Source organism: Neovison vison, chromosome X (genome assembly GCF_020171115.1).
Source record: "Neovison vison isolate M4711 chromosome X, ASM_NN_V1, whole genome shotgun sequence".
NCBI classification, from domain to species: domain Eukaryota; kingdom Metazoa; phylum Chordata; class Mammalia; order Carnivora; family Mustelidae; genus Neogale; species Neogale vison.
The window spans coordinates 76144459-76161069 of record NC_058105.1 but is presented as its reverse complement, the minus strand read 5'-3'; positions in this window follow the sequence as shown (position 1 = coordinate 76161069).

The window sequence follows — 16611 nt, the reverse complement described above, 5'->3', positions numbered from 1 at the left end:
CTACTAGAACTTAGACAGCAATTCAGCAAAGTGGCAGGATACAGTCAATGTACAGAAATTAGTGGCTTTCTTATACACTAACAAGGAAAATACAGAAAGGGAATTAGAGAATTGATTCCATTTCCTAGAGCAGCAAGAACCATAAGATACCTGGGAATAAACCTAACCAAAGAGGTAAAGGATCTGTACTCGAGGAACTGCAGAACACTCATGAAAGAAATTGAAGAAGACACAAAAAGATGGAAGACCATTCCATGCTCTTGGATTGGAAGAATAAACATTGTTAAAATGTCTATACTGCCTAGAGTGATCTATATTTTCAATGCCATTCTGATAAAAATTCCACCAGGACTTTTCACAGAGCTGGAATAAACAATCCTTAAATTTGTATGGAATCAGAAGAGACCCCGAATTGCCAAGAAAATGTTGAAAAAGAAAAAAAAAAACTGCGGGCATCATGTTGCCTGATTTCAAGCTTTACTACAAAGCTGTGATCACCAAGAAACCATGGTACTGGCATAAAAACAGATGCATAGGCCAGTGGAACAGAGTGGAGAGCCCAGATATGGACCCTCAACTCTATGGTCAAATAATCTTTGACAAAGCAGGAAAAAATATACAGTGGAAAAAAGTCTCTTCAATAAATGGTGCTGGGAAAATTGGACAGCTATATGTAGAAGAATGAAACTTGACCATTCTCTTACACGATACACAAAGTATATTCGAAACTTATAAATGCCTCAACATGAGGCAGGAATCCATCAAATCCTAGAGGAGAGCATAGGCAGTAACCTCTTCGATATCAGCCACAGCAAATTCTTTCAAGATATGTCTCCAAAGTCAAAAGAAACAAAAGAAAAAATGAACTTTTGGGACTTCATCAAAATCAAAAGCTTCTGTACAGCAAAGGAAACAGTCAAGAAAACAAAAAGGCAACCCACAGAATGGGAGAAGATATTTGCAAATGACAGTAAAGACAAAATGCTGATATCCAGGATCTATAAAGAACTTCTCAAGCTCAAGACACAGAAAACAGATAATCATGTCAAAGAATGGGCAGGAGACATGAACGGACACTTCTCTAATGAAGACATAAAAATGGCTATCAGACACATGAAAAAAATGTTCATCATCACTAAACAACAGGGAGATTTATATCAAAACCACATTGAGATACCACCTTACACAAGTTAGAATCGCCAAAATTAAAGAGACAGTAAACAACCTGTGCTGGAGAGGATGTGGAAAAAGGGAACCCTCTTACACTGTTGGTAGGAATGCAAGTTGGTGCAGCCACTTTGGAAAAAAACTGTGGAGATTCCTTAAGAAATTATAAATAGAGTTTCCCTATGACCCTGCAATTACACTACTGGGTATTTACCCCAAAGATACAGATGTAGTGAAAAGAAGGGCCATCTGGACCCCAATGTTCATAGCAGCAATGGCCTCGGTCACCAAACTGTGGAAATAACCAAGATGCCCTTCAATTGATGAATGGATAAGGAAGATGTGGTCCATATACACTATGAAGTATTATGCCTCCATCAGAAAGGATGAATACCCAACTTTTGTAGCAACATGGATGGGACTGGAAGAGAATATGCTGAGTGAAATAAGTCAGGTGGAGAGAGTCAATGATCATGTGGTTTCACTTATTTGTGGAGCATAAGAAATAACATGGACGACATGGGGAGATGGAGAGGAGAAGGCAGTTGAGGGAAATTGACAGTGGAGATGAACCATGAGAGACTATGTACTCTGAAAAACAATCTGAAGTTTTTGAAGGGGCAGGGGGTGGGAAGGTGCTGGGTGGTGGGTATTATGGAGGGCAATATGTGCTGTATTATGGAGGGCAATATGTGTCCTTCTTGCATGGAGCAGTGGGTGTGGTGCATAAAGAATGCATTCCAGTACACTGAAAAGAAATAAAAAAAAATAAAAAAATATTTTGGGACTTGGAAAAGTTATTTTATTTATTTATTTATTTATGTGACAGACAGAGATCACAAGTAGGCAGAGAGGCAGGCAAAGAGAGAGGAAGGGAAGCAGGCTCCCTGCTGAGCAGAGATGCTCTTGCTGGGCTCAAAACCTGGACTGTGGGATCATGACCTGAGCCAAAGGAGATGTTTTAATACACTGAGCCACCCAGGCTCCCCCCAAAATTACTTTAAGATACTCAACATTTTAACGTAGTCTCTTTGTAAAAATATGGACTCTGAAAAACAATCTGAGGGGTTTGAAGTGGCGGGGGGGTGGGAGGTTGGGGTACCAGGTGGTGGGTATTATAGAGGGCACAGCTTGCATGGAGCACTGGGTGTGGTGAAAAAATAATGAATACTGTTTTTCTGAAAATAAATAAATTGGAAAAAAAAAGAAATATATAAAATGTACTAAGAAGATAAAAGAAAAATCAATGCTCTCTTTAACCACTAGTCTCACCTCTGTACTAGTCCTTGTCCTCTTCTCCATTTCTCAGAAATAACTACTATTATCATTGGTGTGTATTCTTATAACTGGCTGTCTAAAAATCTCCATCTATCATCTATGTATATATGTCTCTATCATCTCTGTGTGTGTGTGTGTGTGTCTCTCTCCCTGTATTTGTGTGTGTGTGTATGACTTAATGACATATATATGACATTATCTTGAGTAGTACTCATGGTGTTTTTTTTTCAATATAAATGGTATCATCTTGAACATATCAGTTTGAAATTTACTTTTCTCACTGAAAAGCATGACTTGGATATCTATATGCATTCCATTGTATTTAATTGATATATGGTATTGTGTGGTATAGATACACCATCACTTATTTGACTACATCACTACTGAGGTAGTTTTAAATTGTTTCTAATTTTTCACTATTATCAACAATGAGATAAATATCTTTTATTTTTCTCCTTGTGCATATGTGTAGGAATGTTCCTATAAGAGAGATACCAGGAGAGAAATAAGGTCGTAAGATGCATAACACTTAGCTTCAACATTTATCAACACATGGCTAACCTTGTTTCATCTAAATTCCACCCCCCCATACACACTGGATTATTTTAAAGCAAATAGTATCATCTGGAAACTTATTTTGAAATTCAGTTTATACTGAAAAATTGTCTCTAAGATGTCTACACTAATTCATTGCCCCACCAACAGTGTTTGAGCTTACCTATTTTCAATACCTTTGCCAAATTTGAAATTATCAAACTTTAAAAATTTGCTAATCAGGAAGAACATTGTATTATTGTTTTAACTGGCAGTAGCCTAATTAGTAGTGAAACTGTTCATCTTTTCATATACTTAATAACTATTTGTTTTTCCTCTTCTGTGAAATTCCTGTTCAAATTCTTTGCGATTTTTCCATTTTGGTTTGTCTTTTTATGAAACAAATTATATGTTTATGCATGAAAGAACACATAATAAATATATAAAATGTTAGCTTGTGTTTAGCATTTTGAATGTTGAGAGGCAAGTGGACTTTTCTTAGCATCTGTTGATTCTTTCATTTTTTTAATAGTTGACCATTTGTTATTTTCTACACTTCAGAGAATTCCTACCCTTATAAAAATTATTATTGGCCAAGTGGGAGAGATTGACATTAATTAAATAGCCACACATATAAATATATATTTACTAATAATTATAATTACAAATAATTATGTTAAATAAAACTACCTTGACTGAAAGGCTTGAGGTAGTCAGGCTGGTGGACCATTGGGTAGGCTGGGATAGAAAAGGGTGAGTAGCAGTTGCTCCCATTAAAAGAGCCAGAACCAATAGGAAATAATATCTCATCTCCTGAATACATTTACCCTCTAAGGCTGTTTCTCATTAGCTTTAGTGTCACAATCTGCTTGGAAGGTACTGCTTTGTGAAATAGAGTTAGTGGCTGTGGAGGAGGAGGAGCAAGATGACAGAGGGTAGGAGACCTAAATTTTTTTTGGTCCCAGGAATTCATTTAGCCATTTATCAAACCATTCTGAACACCTACAAATTCAACAGGAGATTGAAAAATAGCAGCAATTCTATAAACAGAAAAGTGAACAATTTCTGGACGTGTATATTTTTCTGGGGTCATTGTTACCCTTTCATCATTTTGTTCTATCATTCATCTATTCTTCTCTGGACAAGATGACAAGGCAGAATAAGTCAACACACACACACACACACACACACACACACAAGAACATGAGGTGGTAGCTACTGTTAGGGACCTAATCAATATAGGCATTAATAATATGTCAGCAGTAGAGTTCTGAATGATGATTATAAAGATGTTAGCTGGGCTTGAAAAAAAAGCATAGAAGGTATTAGATAATTCCTTTCGGGAGAAATATACACCCCTTCTAGAGAAATAAAGAATTAAATCTAACAAAGCTGAAATTAAAAAAAAAAACTATTAATGAAGCACAATAAAAAATGGAGGCTCTTTCTGTTATGATAAGTGAAGCAGAAGAGAGAATTAGTGATAGAGAAGACCAAATGATGGAGAATAAAGAAGCTGAGAAAAAGGGAGATAAACAACTACTGGATCATGAGGGGAAAATCTGAAAAATAGGTGACACCATAAGATGAAACGGTATTAAAATAATGGTATCCCAGAAGAAGAAGAAAGAGAGAGAGGGGCAGAAGGTATATTGAAGGTACATTATAGCAAAGAACTTCCCTAATTTGGGGAAGAAAACAATCATGAAAATCCAGGAGGCAGAGCGAGCCTCCCTCAAAATCAATAAAAATAGGTCAACATCCTGTCATGTAATGGTAAAACTTACAAGTGCCAGTGACAAAGAGAAAATCCTGAAAGCTCCTTGAAACAAGAGGTCTGTAACCTACAGTGATAGAAATATTAGATTGGAAGCAGACCTATCCACAGGGACCTGTTAGGACAGAAAGGACTGTCATAATATAGTTAGAGAATTAAAGAGAAAAATATGCAGCCAAGGATACTTTATTCATCTAGGCTGTCATTGAAAATAGAGGGAGTCGTTCTTTTCACGACATCTGTATCTTTGGGGTAAATACCCAGGAGTGCAATTGCAGGGTCATAGGGAAGCTCTATTTTTAATTTCTTGAGGAATCTCCACACTGTTCTCCAAAGAGGCTGCACCAACTTGCATTCCCACCAACAGTGGAAGAGGGTTCCCCTTTCTCCACATCCTCTCCAACACATGTTGTTTCCTGTTTTGTTAATTTGGGCCATTCTAACTGGTGGAAGGTGATATCTCAATGTGGTTTTAATTTGAATCTCCCTGAGGGCTAATGATGATGAGCATTTTTTCATGTGTCTGATAGCCATTTGTATGTCTTGATTGGAGAAGTGTCTGTTCATATCTTCTGCCCATTTTTTGATGTGTTTGTCTTTTTCGTGTGGGTTGAGTTTGAGGAGTTCATTATAGATCCTGGATATCAACCTTTTGTCTGTACTGTCATTTGCAAATATCTTCTCCCATTCCGTGGATTGCCTCTTTGTTTTGTTGACTGTTTCCTTTGCTGTGCAGAAGCTTTTGATTTTGATGAAGTCCCAGAAGTTTATTTTCGCTTTTGTTTCCTTTGCCTTTGGAGACGTATCTTGAAAGAAGTTGCTGTGGCTGATATCGAAGAGATTACTGCCTATGTTCTCCTCTAAGATTCTGATGGATTCCTGTCTCACGAAAAGAAGGGCCATCTGTACCCCAATGTTTATAGCAGCAATGGCCACAGTCGCCAAACTATGGAAAGAACCAAGATGCCCTTCAACGGATGAATGGATAAGGAAGATGTGGTCCATATACACTATGGAGTATTATGCCTCCATCAGAAAGGATGAATACCCAACTTTTGTAGCAACATGGATGGGACTGGAAGAGATTATGCTGGGTGAAATAGGTCAAGCAGAGAGAGTCAATTATCATATGGTTTCACTTATTTGTGGAACATAACCAATAGCATGGAGGACAAGGGGCGTTAGAGAGGAGTAGGGAATTTGGGTAAATTGGAAGGGGAGGTGAACCATGAGAGACTATGGACTCTGAAAAACAGTCTGAGGGGTTTGAAGTGGCGGGGGGGGGTGGGAGGTTGGGGTACCAGGTGGTGGGTATTATAGAGGGCACGGCTTGCATGGAGCACACTGGGTGTGGTGAAAAAATAATGAATAGTGTTTTTCTGAAAATAAATAAATTGGAAATAAAAAAAGAAATTGAAGAAGACACAAAAAGATGGAAGACCATTCCATGCTCTTGGATCAGAAGAATAAACATTGTTAAAATGTCTATACTGCCTAGAGCAATCCATACTTTTAATGCTATTCCAATCAAAATTCCACCGGTATTCTTCGAAGAGCTGGATCAAATAATCCTAAAATTTGTATGGAATCAGAAGAGACCCTGAATTGCTAAGGAAATGTTGAAAAACAAAAATAAAAACAGGGGGCATCACGTTACCTGATTTCAAGCTTTACTACAAAGCTGTGGTCACCAAGACAGCATGGTACTGGCATAAAAACAGACACATAGACCAGTGGAACAGAGTAGATAGCCCAGATATGGACCCTCAACTCTATGGTCAAATAATCTTCGACAAAACAGGAAAAAATATACAATGGAAAAAAGACAGTCTCTTCAATAAATGCTGCTGGGAAAACTGGGCAGCTTATGTAGAAGAATGAAACTCGACCATTCTCTTACACCGTACACAAAGATAAACTCAAAATGGATAAAAGACCTCAATGTGAGACAGAAATCCATCAGAATCCTAGAGGAGAACTTAGGCAGTAATCTCTTCGATATCAGCCACAGCAACTTCTTTCAAGATATGTCTCCAAAGGCAAAGGAAACAAAAGGGAAAAGGAACTTTTGGGACTTCATCAAAATCAAAAGCTTCTGCACAGCAAAGGAAACAGTCAACAAAACAAAGAGGCAACCCATAGAATGGGAGAAGATATTTGCAAATGACAGTACAAACAAAAGGTTGATATCCAGGATCTATAATGAACTCCTCAAACTCAACACACACAAAACAGACAATCATATAAAAAAATGGGCAGAAGATATGAACAGACACTTCTCCAATAAAGACATGCAAATGGCTATCAGACACATGAAAAAAATGTTCATCATCACTAGCCATCAGGGAGATTCAAATTAAAACCACATTGAGATATCATCTTACACCAGTTAGAAAGGCCAAAATTAGCAAGATAAGAAACAACAGGTGTTGGAGAGGATGTGGAGAAAGGGGAACCCTCTTCCACTGTTGGTGGGAATGCAAGTTGGTGCAGCCTCTTTGGAGAACAGTGTGGAGATTCCTCAAGAAATTAAAAATAGAGCTTCCCTACGACCCTGCCATTGCACTCCTGGGTATTTACCCCAAAGATACAGATGTAGTGAAAAGAAGGGGCCACCTGTACCCTAATGTTTATAGCAACAATGGCCACGGTCGCCAAACTGTGGAACGAAACAAGATGCCCTTCAACGGATGAATGGGTAAGGAAGATGTGGTCTATATACACTATGGAGTATTATGCCTCCATCAGAAAGGATGAATACCCAACTTTTCTACCAACATGGACAGGACTGAAAGTTATTATGCTGAGTGAAATATGTCAAGCAGAGAGAATCAATTATCATATGGTTTCACTTATTTGTGGAGCATAACAAAAAGCATGGAGGACATGGGGAGTTAGAGAGAGGGGGTTGGGGGTAAATTGAAAGGGGAGGTGACTCATGAGAGACTATGGACTCTGAAAAACAATCTGAGGGGTTTGAAGTGGCGGGGGGGTGGGAGGTCAGTGTACCAGGTGGTGGGTATTATAGAGGGCACGTTTTGCATGGAGCACTGGGTGTGGTGAAAAAAATAATGATACTGTTATGCTGAAAATAAATAAATTAAAAAAAAAAGAAAATAGAGGGAGTCATAAAAGGCTTCCAGGACAAATGAAAACTAAGAATTTGCAAACACCAAACTGGCCCTAGAGGAGATATTGAAAGGGGTCCTCTAAGCAAAAAGAGACCCTAAAAGCATAAGTCCAGAAAAGAACAAAGACAATATATCATAAGAGTTACTTACAGGCAATACAATGACATTAAATTCATATCTTTCAATAGTTACCCTGAATGTAAATGAGCTAAATGCCCCAATCAAAAGATACAGGGTATTAGAATGGATAAAACAATAAGACCCATCAATATGCTGTCTACAAGAGACCTAAAGTCACCTCCATATTTAAAGTGAGGTAGTGGAAAACAATTTACCCTCCAATGGACATCAGAAGAAAACTGGGGTGGCAATCCTTATATCAGACAAATTAGATTTTAAACCAAAGTGTATAACAAGAGATGAGAAAAGGCACTATATCATTCTTAAAGGATGTGTCCCACAAGAATATCTAACAATTTTAAATATATATGCCCCTAACATGGGAGCAGCCAACTACATAAACCATTTAATAACAAAACCAAAGAAACATATCAATAATGATAAAATAGAGAGGGGGACAAGATGGCGGGGTACTAGGAAGAAGCGTCTTTTCAGCTGGTACCCCAAAGTGAGCTGATTACCTACCAAAGAACTCCGATCACCCATGAAATCAGCCAGAGATCAGAATTTCAGAATGATACACGTCTGGATCTCTACAGGGGCAGAAGACGCCAGTGAGCAGGTAAAGCGGAATGGGAACAGCGGACTGATATCGGAAGATAAACAAAAGGGGGAGGGAGCCACCAGAGGCGACCCGTGGGAAAGTAATACCCCGATACGAGCGAGAGTGCCCTGCGTCTGGGGACCAGCATTCACTTGGAGACTGGTTGAAAGCACTCCAAAAGAGAAAAGGATCGCGGGGGCAAATTGTGGGAATCGGGGCGGCTAGGGACAGGGGCTTAAGTCCCCGGTCCCAGACGGCCTCCCCACCGCGGAGGCCGAGAGAGTGCGGCGGAGAAACCAGCTCCTGGTCCCTAAGCTGCCAGCGCGCCCCAGAGCACGTGGGTTCCGGCTCCTGTGAGGGGATGGGAGCTGCGCCGGTCTGCAGAACGTGCCCTAGCCCTACCACAAAGCTTGAGATGCGCGCGCACGTCCCTCCAGCTCTCCTGGGTTTCTAAGGCCCGGGGGCGCTTCTTGACCCGCGCCATTGTTTCAAAGTCTAAGCCGCGCGCACGCGAAACTCTTCCCCGGACAGAGGCGCGCAAAAGCCCAGCCTGCGGCTTACGGAAAAGCGCCCCGTTCTCAGTGCCCCAGACGCACGCCCGACCCATAGCCGCCTCTGAAAAGGTGCGTGAAAGCCCGGCACTCCCAGCCTGGGCCGGCGGAAAAATCTCAGTGTGCGATCGCTGCTTGGAACCTCTCTGGCGGTCAGGAGCTCCCAGACAGCCGCCACTGCCTTGGCTTTGGGGACGAGCAAAAGATCCTGCGCCCCCAGGGTCTTTAACTTGGAAACTGCACTGCCAGCGTCCAAGGGGGAATTTATTCAGCTTCTGCACCCAGACTGAGACTTCTCTCTGAGACGGAGATCAGGAAGTGTTCCAGGGTGCACCTTGACTGCACCAGAGTGGATACATCCAGCTACATCTGTTCAGTCTTCTCCCACCAAAATGACTAGGAGGAGGAATGCCCAACAGAAGAAAAATACAGAGGATGGACCTTCTGCAACAGAGCTAATGACTATCAACATAGACAATATGTCGGAAAGAGAATTCAGGCTAACAATTATCCAGGCAATAGCTAGGTTGGAGAAAGCCATGGATGACCAAAGAGAATTGATTAGGGCCGAACTAAAAGCGACCAGACAGGATGTTCACAATGTTAGGGAGGAGCTTAAAGCTACCAGGGAGGAGGTCCACAATGCTCTCAATGAGTTCCAATCTAATCAAAACTCTCTCAAAGCTAGGGTAACTGAGACAGAAGATAGAATTAGTGATCTGGAAGACAAACAGATAGAGAGAAAGGATCAGGAGGAAGCCTGGAACAAACAGCTTAGATCCCACAAAAGCAGAATCAGGGAAATAAATGATGCCATGAAGCGTTCCAACGTCAGAATTACTGGAATTCCTGAAGGGGAGGAGAAAGAAAGAAGTCTAGAAGATATCGTGGAACAAGTCCTTCATGAATATTTTCCCAATCTCGCGAATGAAACCAGCGTTCATGTACTAGAGGCTGAAAGGTCTCCACCCAAGATTATACACTCCAAAAAAACATCACAACACCTGATAGTCAAATTGAGAAATTATAATTGTAGGTATAATCTCTTGAAAGCTGCGAGGGCAAAGAGGCTCCTTACTTACAGAGGGAAGCCCATCAGAATAACGTCAGACCTATCCACAGAGACCTGGCAAGCCAGAAGAGGCTGGCAAGATATATTCAGGTCACTAAATGAGAAGAACATGCAGCCAAGAATACTTTATCCAGCAAGACTGACATTCAAAATGGATGGAGAGATAAAGAGTTTCCAAGACCGGCAAGGCTTAAAAGACTATGCAACCACCAAGCCGACACTGCAGGAAATATTAAGGGGGGTTCTATAAAAGAGGAAAAATCCCAAGAATAGCATTGAACAGAAATATAGAGACATTCTATAGAAAGAAAGACTTCAAAGGTAACTCGATGTCAATAAAAACGTATCTATCAATAATCACTCTCAATGTGAATGGCCTAAATGCACCCATAAAACGGCACAGGGTTGCAGACTGGATAAAACGACAGGACCCATCCATATGCTGTCTACAAGAGACCCATTTTGAACCTAAAGATACACCCAGACTGAAAGTGAAGGGGTGGAGAAGCATCTTTCATGCCAATGAGACTCAAAAGAAGGCTGGGGTAGCAATTCTCATATCAGATAAATTAGGCTTCAAACTAAAGACTGTAGTCAGAGATACAGAAGGACACTACATAATCCTTAAAGGGACTATCCACCAAGATGATCTAACAATTGTAAATATCTATGCTCCCAATATGGGAGCAGCCAATTACTTAAGAAAACTGTTAATCAAGATAAAGAGTCATTTTGATATGAATACACTAATCGTAGGAGATCTTAACACGCCTCTTTCAGAATTAGACAGATCATCGAAGCAGAAAATCAATAAAGAAACAAGAGCATTGAATGACACATTGGACCAGATGGACCTCATAGATATATTAAGAACATTCCACCCTAAAACAGCAGAATACTCATTCTTCTCAAGTGCACACGGAACCTTCTCCAGAATAGACCACATACTGGGTCACAAATAAGGAATCAAGCGATACCAAAAGACTGAGATTATTCCCTGCATATTCTCAGAACACAATGCTTTGAAACTGGAGCTCAATCACAAGGAAAAGTTCCAAAGGAACTCAAACACCTAGAAGCAGAGACCACCTTGCTTAAGAATGCTTGGATCAACCAGGAGATCAAAGAAGAACTGAAACAATTCATGGAAACCAATGAGAATGAAGACACTTCGGTCCAAAACCTATGGGGTACAGCAAAGGCGGTCCTAAGGGGAAAATATATAGCCATCCAAGCCTTGCTCAAAAAATTGAAAAATCCAGAACACACCAGCTGTCTCTACACCTTAAAGAACTGGAGGATCAACAACAAATCAAACCAACTCCACACATAAGAAGGGAAATCATCAAGATTAGAGCTGAGATCAATGAGGGAGAAAACAGAGATACAGTAGAACGTATCAATGAAACTAGAAGCTGGTTTTTTGAAAGAATCAATAAGATCGATAAACCACTGGCTACACTAATCCGAAAGAAAAGAGAGAAATCCCAAATTCATAAAATTATGAATGAAAAGGGAGAGATCACAACTAACGCCAAGGAAGTAGAAACAATCATCAGAAGTTATTACGAACAGTTATATGCCAATAAGCTTAGTAACCTAGATGAAATGGATGCATTCCTGGAAAAATATAAACTAACAAAATTGAACTAGGAAGAAATCGACAACCTGAATAGACCGATATCTAATAACGAGATTGAAGCAGTGATCAAAAATCTCCCAAAAAACAAGAGCCCAGGACCGGACGGATTCCCTGGGGAATTCTACCAAACCTTCCAAGAAGAAATAACACCTATTCTCCTGAAGCTGTTTCAAAAAATTGAAGCAAATGGAAAACTTCCAGACTCTTTCTATGAAGCCAGCATTACCCTGATCCCCAAACCAGGCAAGGACCCTACCAAAAAGGAGAATTTTAGACGAATATCACTGATGAATATGGATACTAAGATTCTCAACAAGATCCTAGCCAACAGGATCCAACAGCACATTAAATAGATTATCCACCATGATCAGGTGGGATTCATCCCTGGGCTACAAGGATGGTTCAACATTCGTAAATCAATCAATGTGATACACAAATTAATATGAGAAGAGAGAAGAACCACATGGTCCTCTCAATTGATGCAGAAAAAGCATTTGACAAAATCCAACATCTGTTCCTGATTAAAACGCTTCAAAGTATAGGGATAGAGGGAACATTCCTGAAACTCATCAAATCTATCTATGAAAGAACCACAGCAAATATCATCCTCAATGGGAAAAAGCTTGGCACCTTTCCATTGAGATCAGGAACACAACAAGGATGCCCACTTTCACCACTCTTGTTCAACATAGTATTAGAAGTCCTAGCAACAGCAATCAGACAACAGAGAGAAATAAAAGGTATCCAAATTGGTAATGAAGAAGTCAAACTCTCTCTCTTCGCAGATGACATGATTCTTTATATGGAAAACCCAAAAGACTCCACCCCCAAACTACTAGAACTCATACAGCAATTCAGCAACGTGGCAGGATACAAAGTCAATGTGCAGAAATCAGTGGCTTTCTTATACACTAACAATGAAAATACAGAAAGGGAAATTAGAGAATCGATTCCATTTACTATAGCACCAAGAACCATAAGATACCTGGTAATAAACCTAACTAAAGAGGTAAAGGATCTATACTTGAGGAACTATAGAACACTCATGAAAGAAATTGAAGAAGACACAAAAAGATGGAAGACCATTCCATGCTCTTGGATCGGAAGAATAAACATCGTTAAAATGTCTATACTGCCTAGAGCAATCTATACTTTTAATGCCATTCCGATCAAAATTCCAACGGCATTCTTCAAAGAGCTGGAGCAAATAATCCTAAAATTTCTTTGGAATCAGAAGAGACCCCGAATCGCTAAGGAAATGTTGAAAAATAAAAATAAAGCTGGTGGCATCACCTTACCCGATTTCAAGCTTTATTACAAAGCTGTGATCACCAAGACAGCATGGTACTGGCATAAAAACAGACACATAGACCAGGGGAACAGAGTAGAGAGCCCAGATATGGACCCTCAACTCTATGGTCAATTAATCTTTGACAAAGCAGGAAAAAATATACAGTGGAAAAAAGACAGTCTCTTCAATAAATGGTGCTGGGAAAACTGGACAGCTATATGTAGAAGAATGAAACTTGACCATTCTCTTACACCGTACACAAAGATGAACTCAAAATGGATAAAAGACCTCAACGTGAGACAGGAATCTATCAGAATCTTAGAGGAGAACATAGGCAGTAATCTCTTCGATATCAGCCACAGCAACTTCTTTCAAGATACGTCTCCAAAGGCAAAGGAAACAAAAGCGAAAATAAACTTCTGGGACTTCATCAAAATCAAAAGCTTCTGCACAGCAAAGGAAACAGTCAACAAAACAAAGAGGCAATCCACGGAATGGGAGAAGATATTTGCAAATGACAGTACAGACAAAAGGTTGATATCCAGGATCTATAATGAACTCCTCAAACTCAACCCACATGAAACAGACAAACACATCAAAAAATGGGCAGAAGATATGAACAGACACTTCTCCAATCAAGACGTACAAATGGCTATCAGACACATGAAAAAATGTTCATCATCATTAGCCCTCAGGGAGATTCAAATTAAAACCACATTGAGATATCACCTTACACCAGTTAGAATGGCCAAAATTAACAAAACAGGAAACAACATGTGTTGGATAGGATGTGGAGAAAGGTGTACCCTCTTCCACTGTTGGTGGGAATGCAAGTTGGTGCAGCCTCTTTGGAGAACAGTGTGGAGATTCCTCAAGAAATTAAAAATAGAACTTCCCTATGACCCTGCAATTGCACTCCTGGGTATTTACCCCACAGACACAGATGTCGTGAAAAGAAGGGCCATCTGTACCCCAATGTTTATAGAAGCAATGGCCACAGTCGCCAAACTATGGAAAGAACCAAGATGCCCTTCAATGGATGAATGGATAAGGAAGATGTGGTCCATATACACTATGGAGTATTATGCCTCCATCAGAAAGGACGAATATCCAACTTTTGTAGCAACATGGACGGGACTGGAAGAGATTATGCTGAGTGAAATCAGTCAAGCAGAGAGAGTCAATTATCATATGGTTTCACTCATTTGTGGAGCATAACCAATAGCATGGAGGACAAGGGGCGTTAGAGAGGAGTAGGGAATTTGGGTAAATTGGAAGGGGAGGTGAACCATGAGAGACTATGGACTCTGAAAAACAGTCTGAGGGGTTTGAAGTGGCGGGGGAGTGGGAGGTTGGGGTACTAGGTGGTGGGTATTATAGAGGGCACAGCTTGCATGGAGCACTGGGTGTGGTGAAAAAATAATGAATACTGTTTTTGAAAATAAATAAATTGGGAAAAAATATAATGATAAAATAATAGTAGGGGACTTTAGCACCATTCTCCCTGAAATGAGCAGATCATCCAATCAAAAGATCAACAAGGAAATAAAGGCCTTAAATGACACACTGGACCAGATGTACATCACAGGTACTTTCAGAACATTCCATCCCAAAGCAACAGAATACACATTCTTCTATAGTGCACATGCAACATTCTCCATAAAAAATCATATCCTGGGTCACAAATTGGATCTCAGCTGGTACCAAAAGATTGGGATCATTCCCTGCATATTTTCAGACCACAAGGCTCTGAAAATAGTACTCAACCACAAGAGGAAATTTGGAAATAATTCAAATATATGGAGGCTAAAGAGTATCCTACTAAAGAATGAATGGGTCAACCAGGAAATGGAAGAAGAATTGAAAAAAATTTCATGGAAACAAGTGATAATGAAAAGAAAACTGTTCAAAATCCGTGAGACACAGCAAAGGCAGGCCTGAGAAGAATGTATATAGCAATACAAATCTTTCTCAAAAAATAAGTAAAGGTCTCAAGTACACAACCTAATGCTACACCTAAAGGAGCTGGAGAAAGAACAACAAAGAAAGCCTAAACCCTGAAAGAGAAGAGAAATAATAAAGATCAGAGCAGAAAACAATGAAATAGAAACCAAAAGAAGAGTAGAACAGATCAAGGAAACTAGGATCTGGTTCTTTGAAAGAATTAATAAGATTGATAAACCCCTGGCCAGACTTATCAAAAAGAAAAGAGAAAGGACCCAAATTAAAATTGTGAATGAAAGAGGAGAGATTACAACCAACACCAAGGAAATACAATTATAAAAACATATTATGAGCAAATATACACCAGGAAATATGACAAATTTTCTTTTTGTCAGGAAGTTACCAAAATCATTCAAAGACATCATCCAAAAGAAGAACTACAGACCCATATCCCTGATGAACACAGATGCAAAAATTTTCACTAAAATATTAGCCAATAGGATCCAGCTGTACATGGAAAGGATTTTTCACCAGAACAAGGTTGGATTTATTTCTGGAGTGAAAGGTTGATTCAACACCCACAAATCAATCAATGTGATACAATATATTAATAAAAGAAACAACAAAAAGCACATGATACTCTCAATAGTTCCTGAAAAAGCATTTGACAAAGTACAGCACCCTTTCTTGAACAAAACTCTTCACAAGGTAGGTATAGACCTCAATATCATAAAAGCCCTCTATGAAAAATCCACAGCAATATAATTCTCAGTGGGGAAAAACTGAGAGATTTTTCCCCAAGGTCAGGAATTGACAGGGCTGTCCACTATCACCACTTCTATTCAACATAGTACTAGATATCCTAGTTTCAGGAGTCAGAAAACAAAAGTAAATAAAAGTCATCCAAATCATCAAAGAAGAAGTCAAACTCTCACTCTTTGCAGATGATATGGTACTTTATGTGGAAAACCCAAAAGACTCCACTCCAAAACTACTAAAACTCATACAGGAATTCAGTAAAGTGTCAGGATATAAAATCAATGAACAAAAATCATTTGCATGTCTATACATCAACAGCAAGACAGAAGAAAGAGAAATTAAGGAGTTAATCCCATTTACAATTGCACCGCAAACCATAAGATACCTAAAGAGTCATAAGGTATCTAAGATAACCAAAGAAGCAAATAATCTGTACTCAGGTAACTATAGAGTACTCATGAAGGAAATAAAGGAAGACAGAAAGAAATGGAAAAACTTTCTATGTTCATGGATTGGAAGAACAAATACTATGAAAATGACTATGCTACCTAGACCAGTCTACGCATTTACTGCAATCTCTATTAAAATAACATTAACTTTTTCAAATAAATAAAACAAATAATCCTAAAGTTTATAAGGAACTAGAAAAGACCCTGAATATCCAGAGGAATGTTGAAAAAGAAAACCAAAGTTGGCAGCATCACAATTCCAGACTTTAAGCTCTATTACAAAGCTGTAACC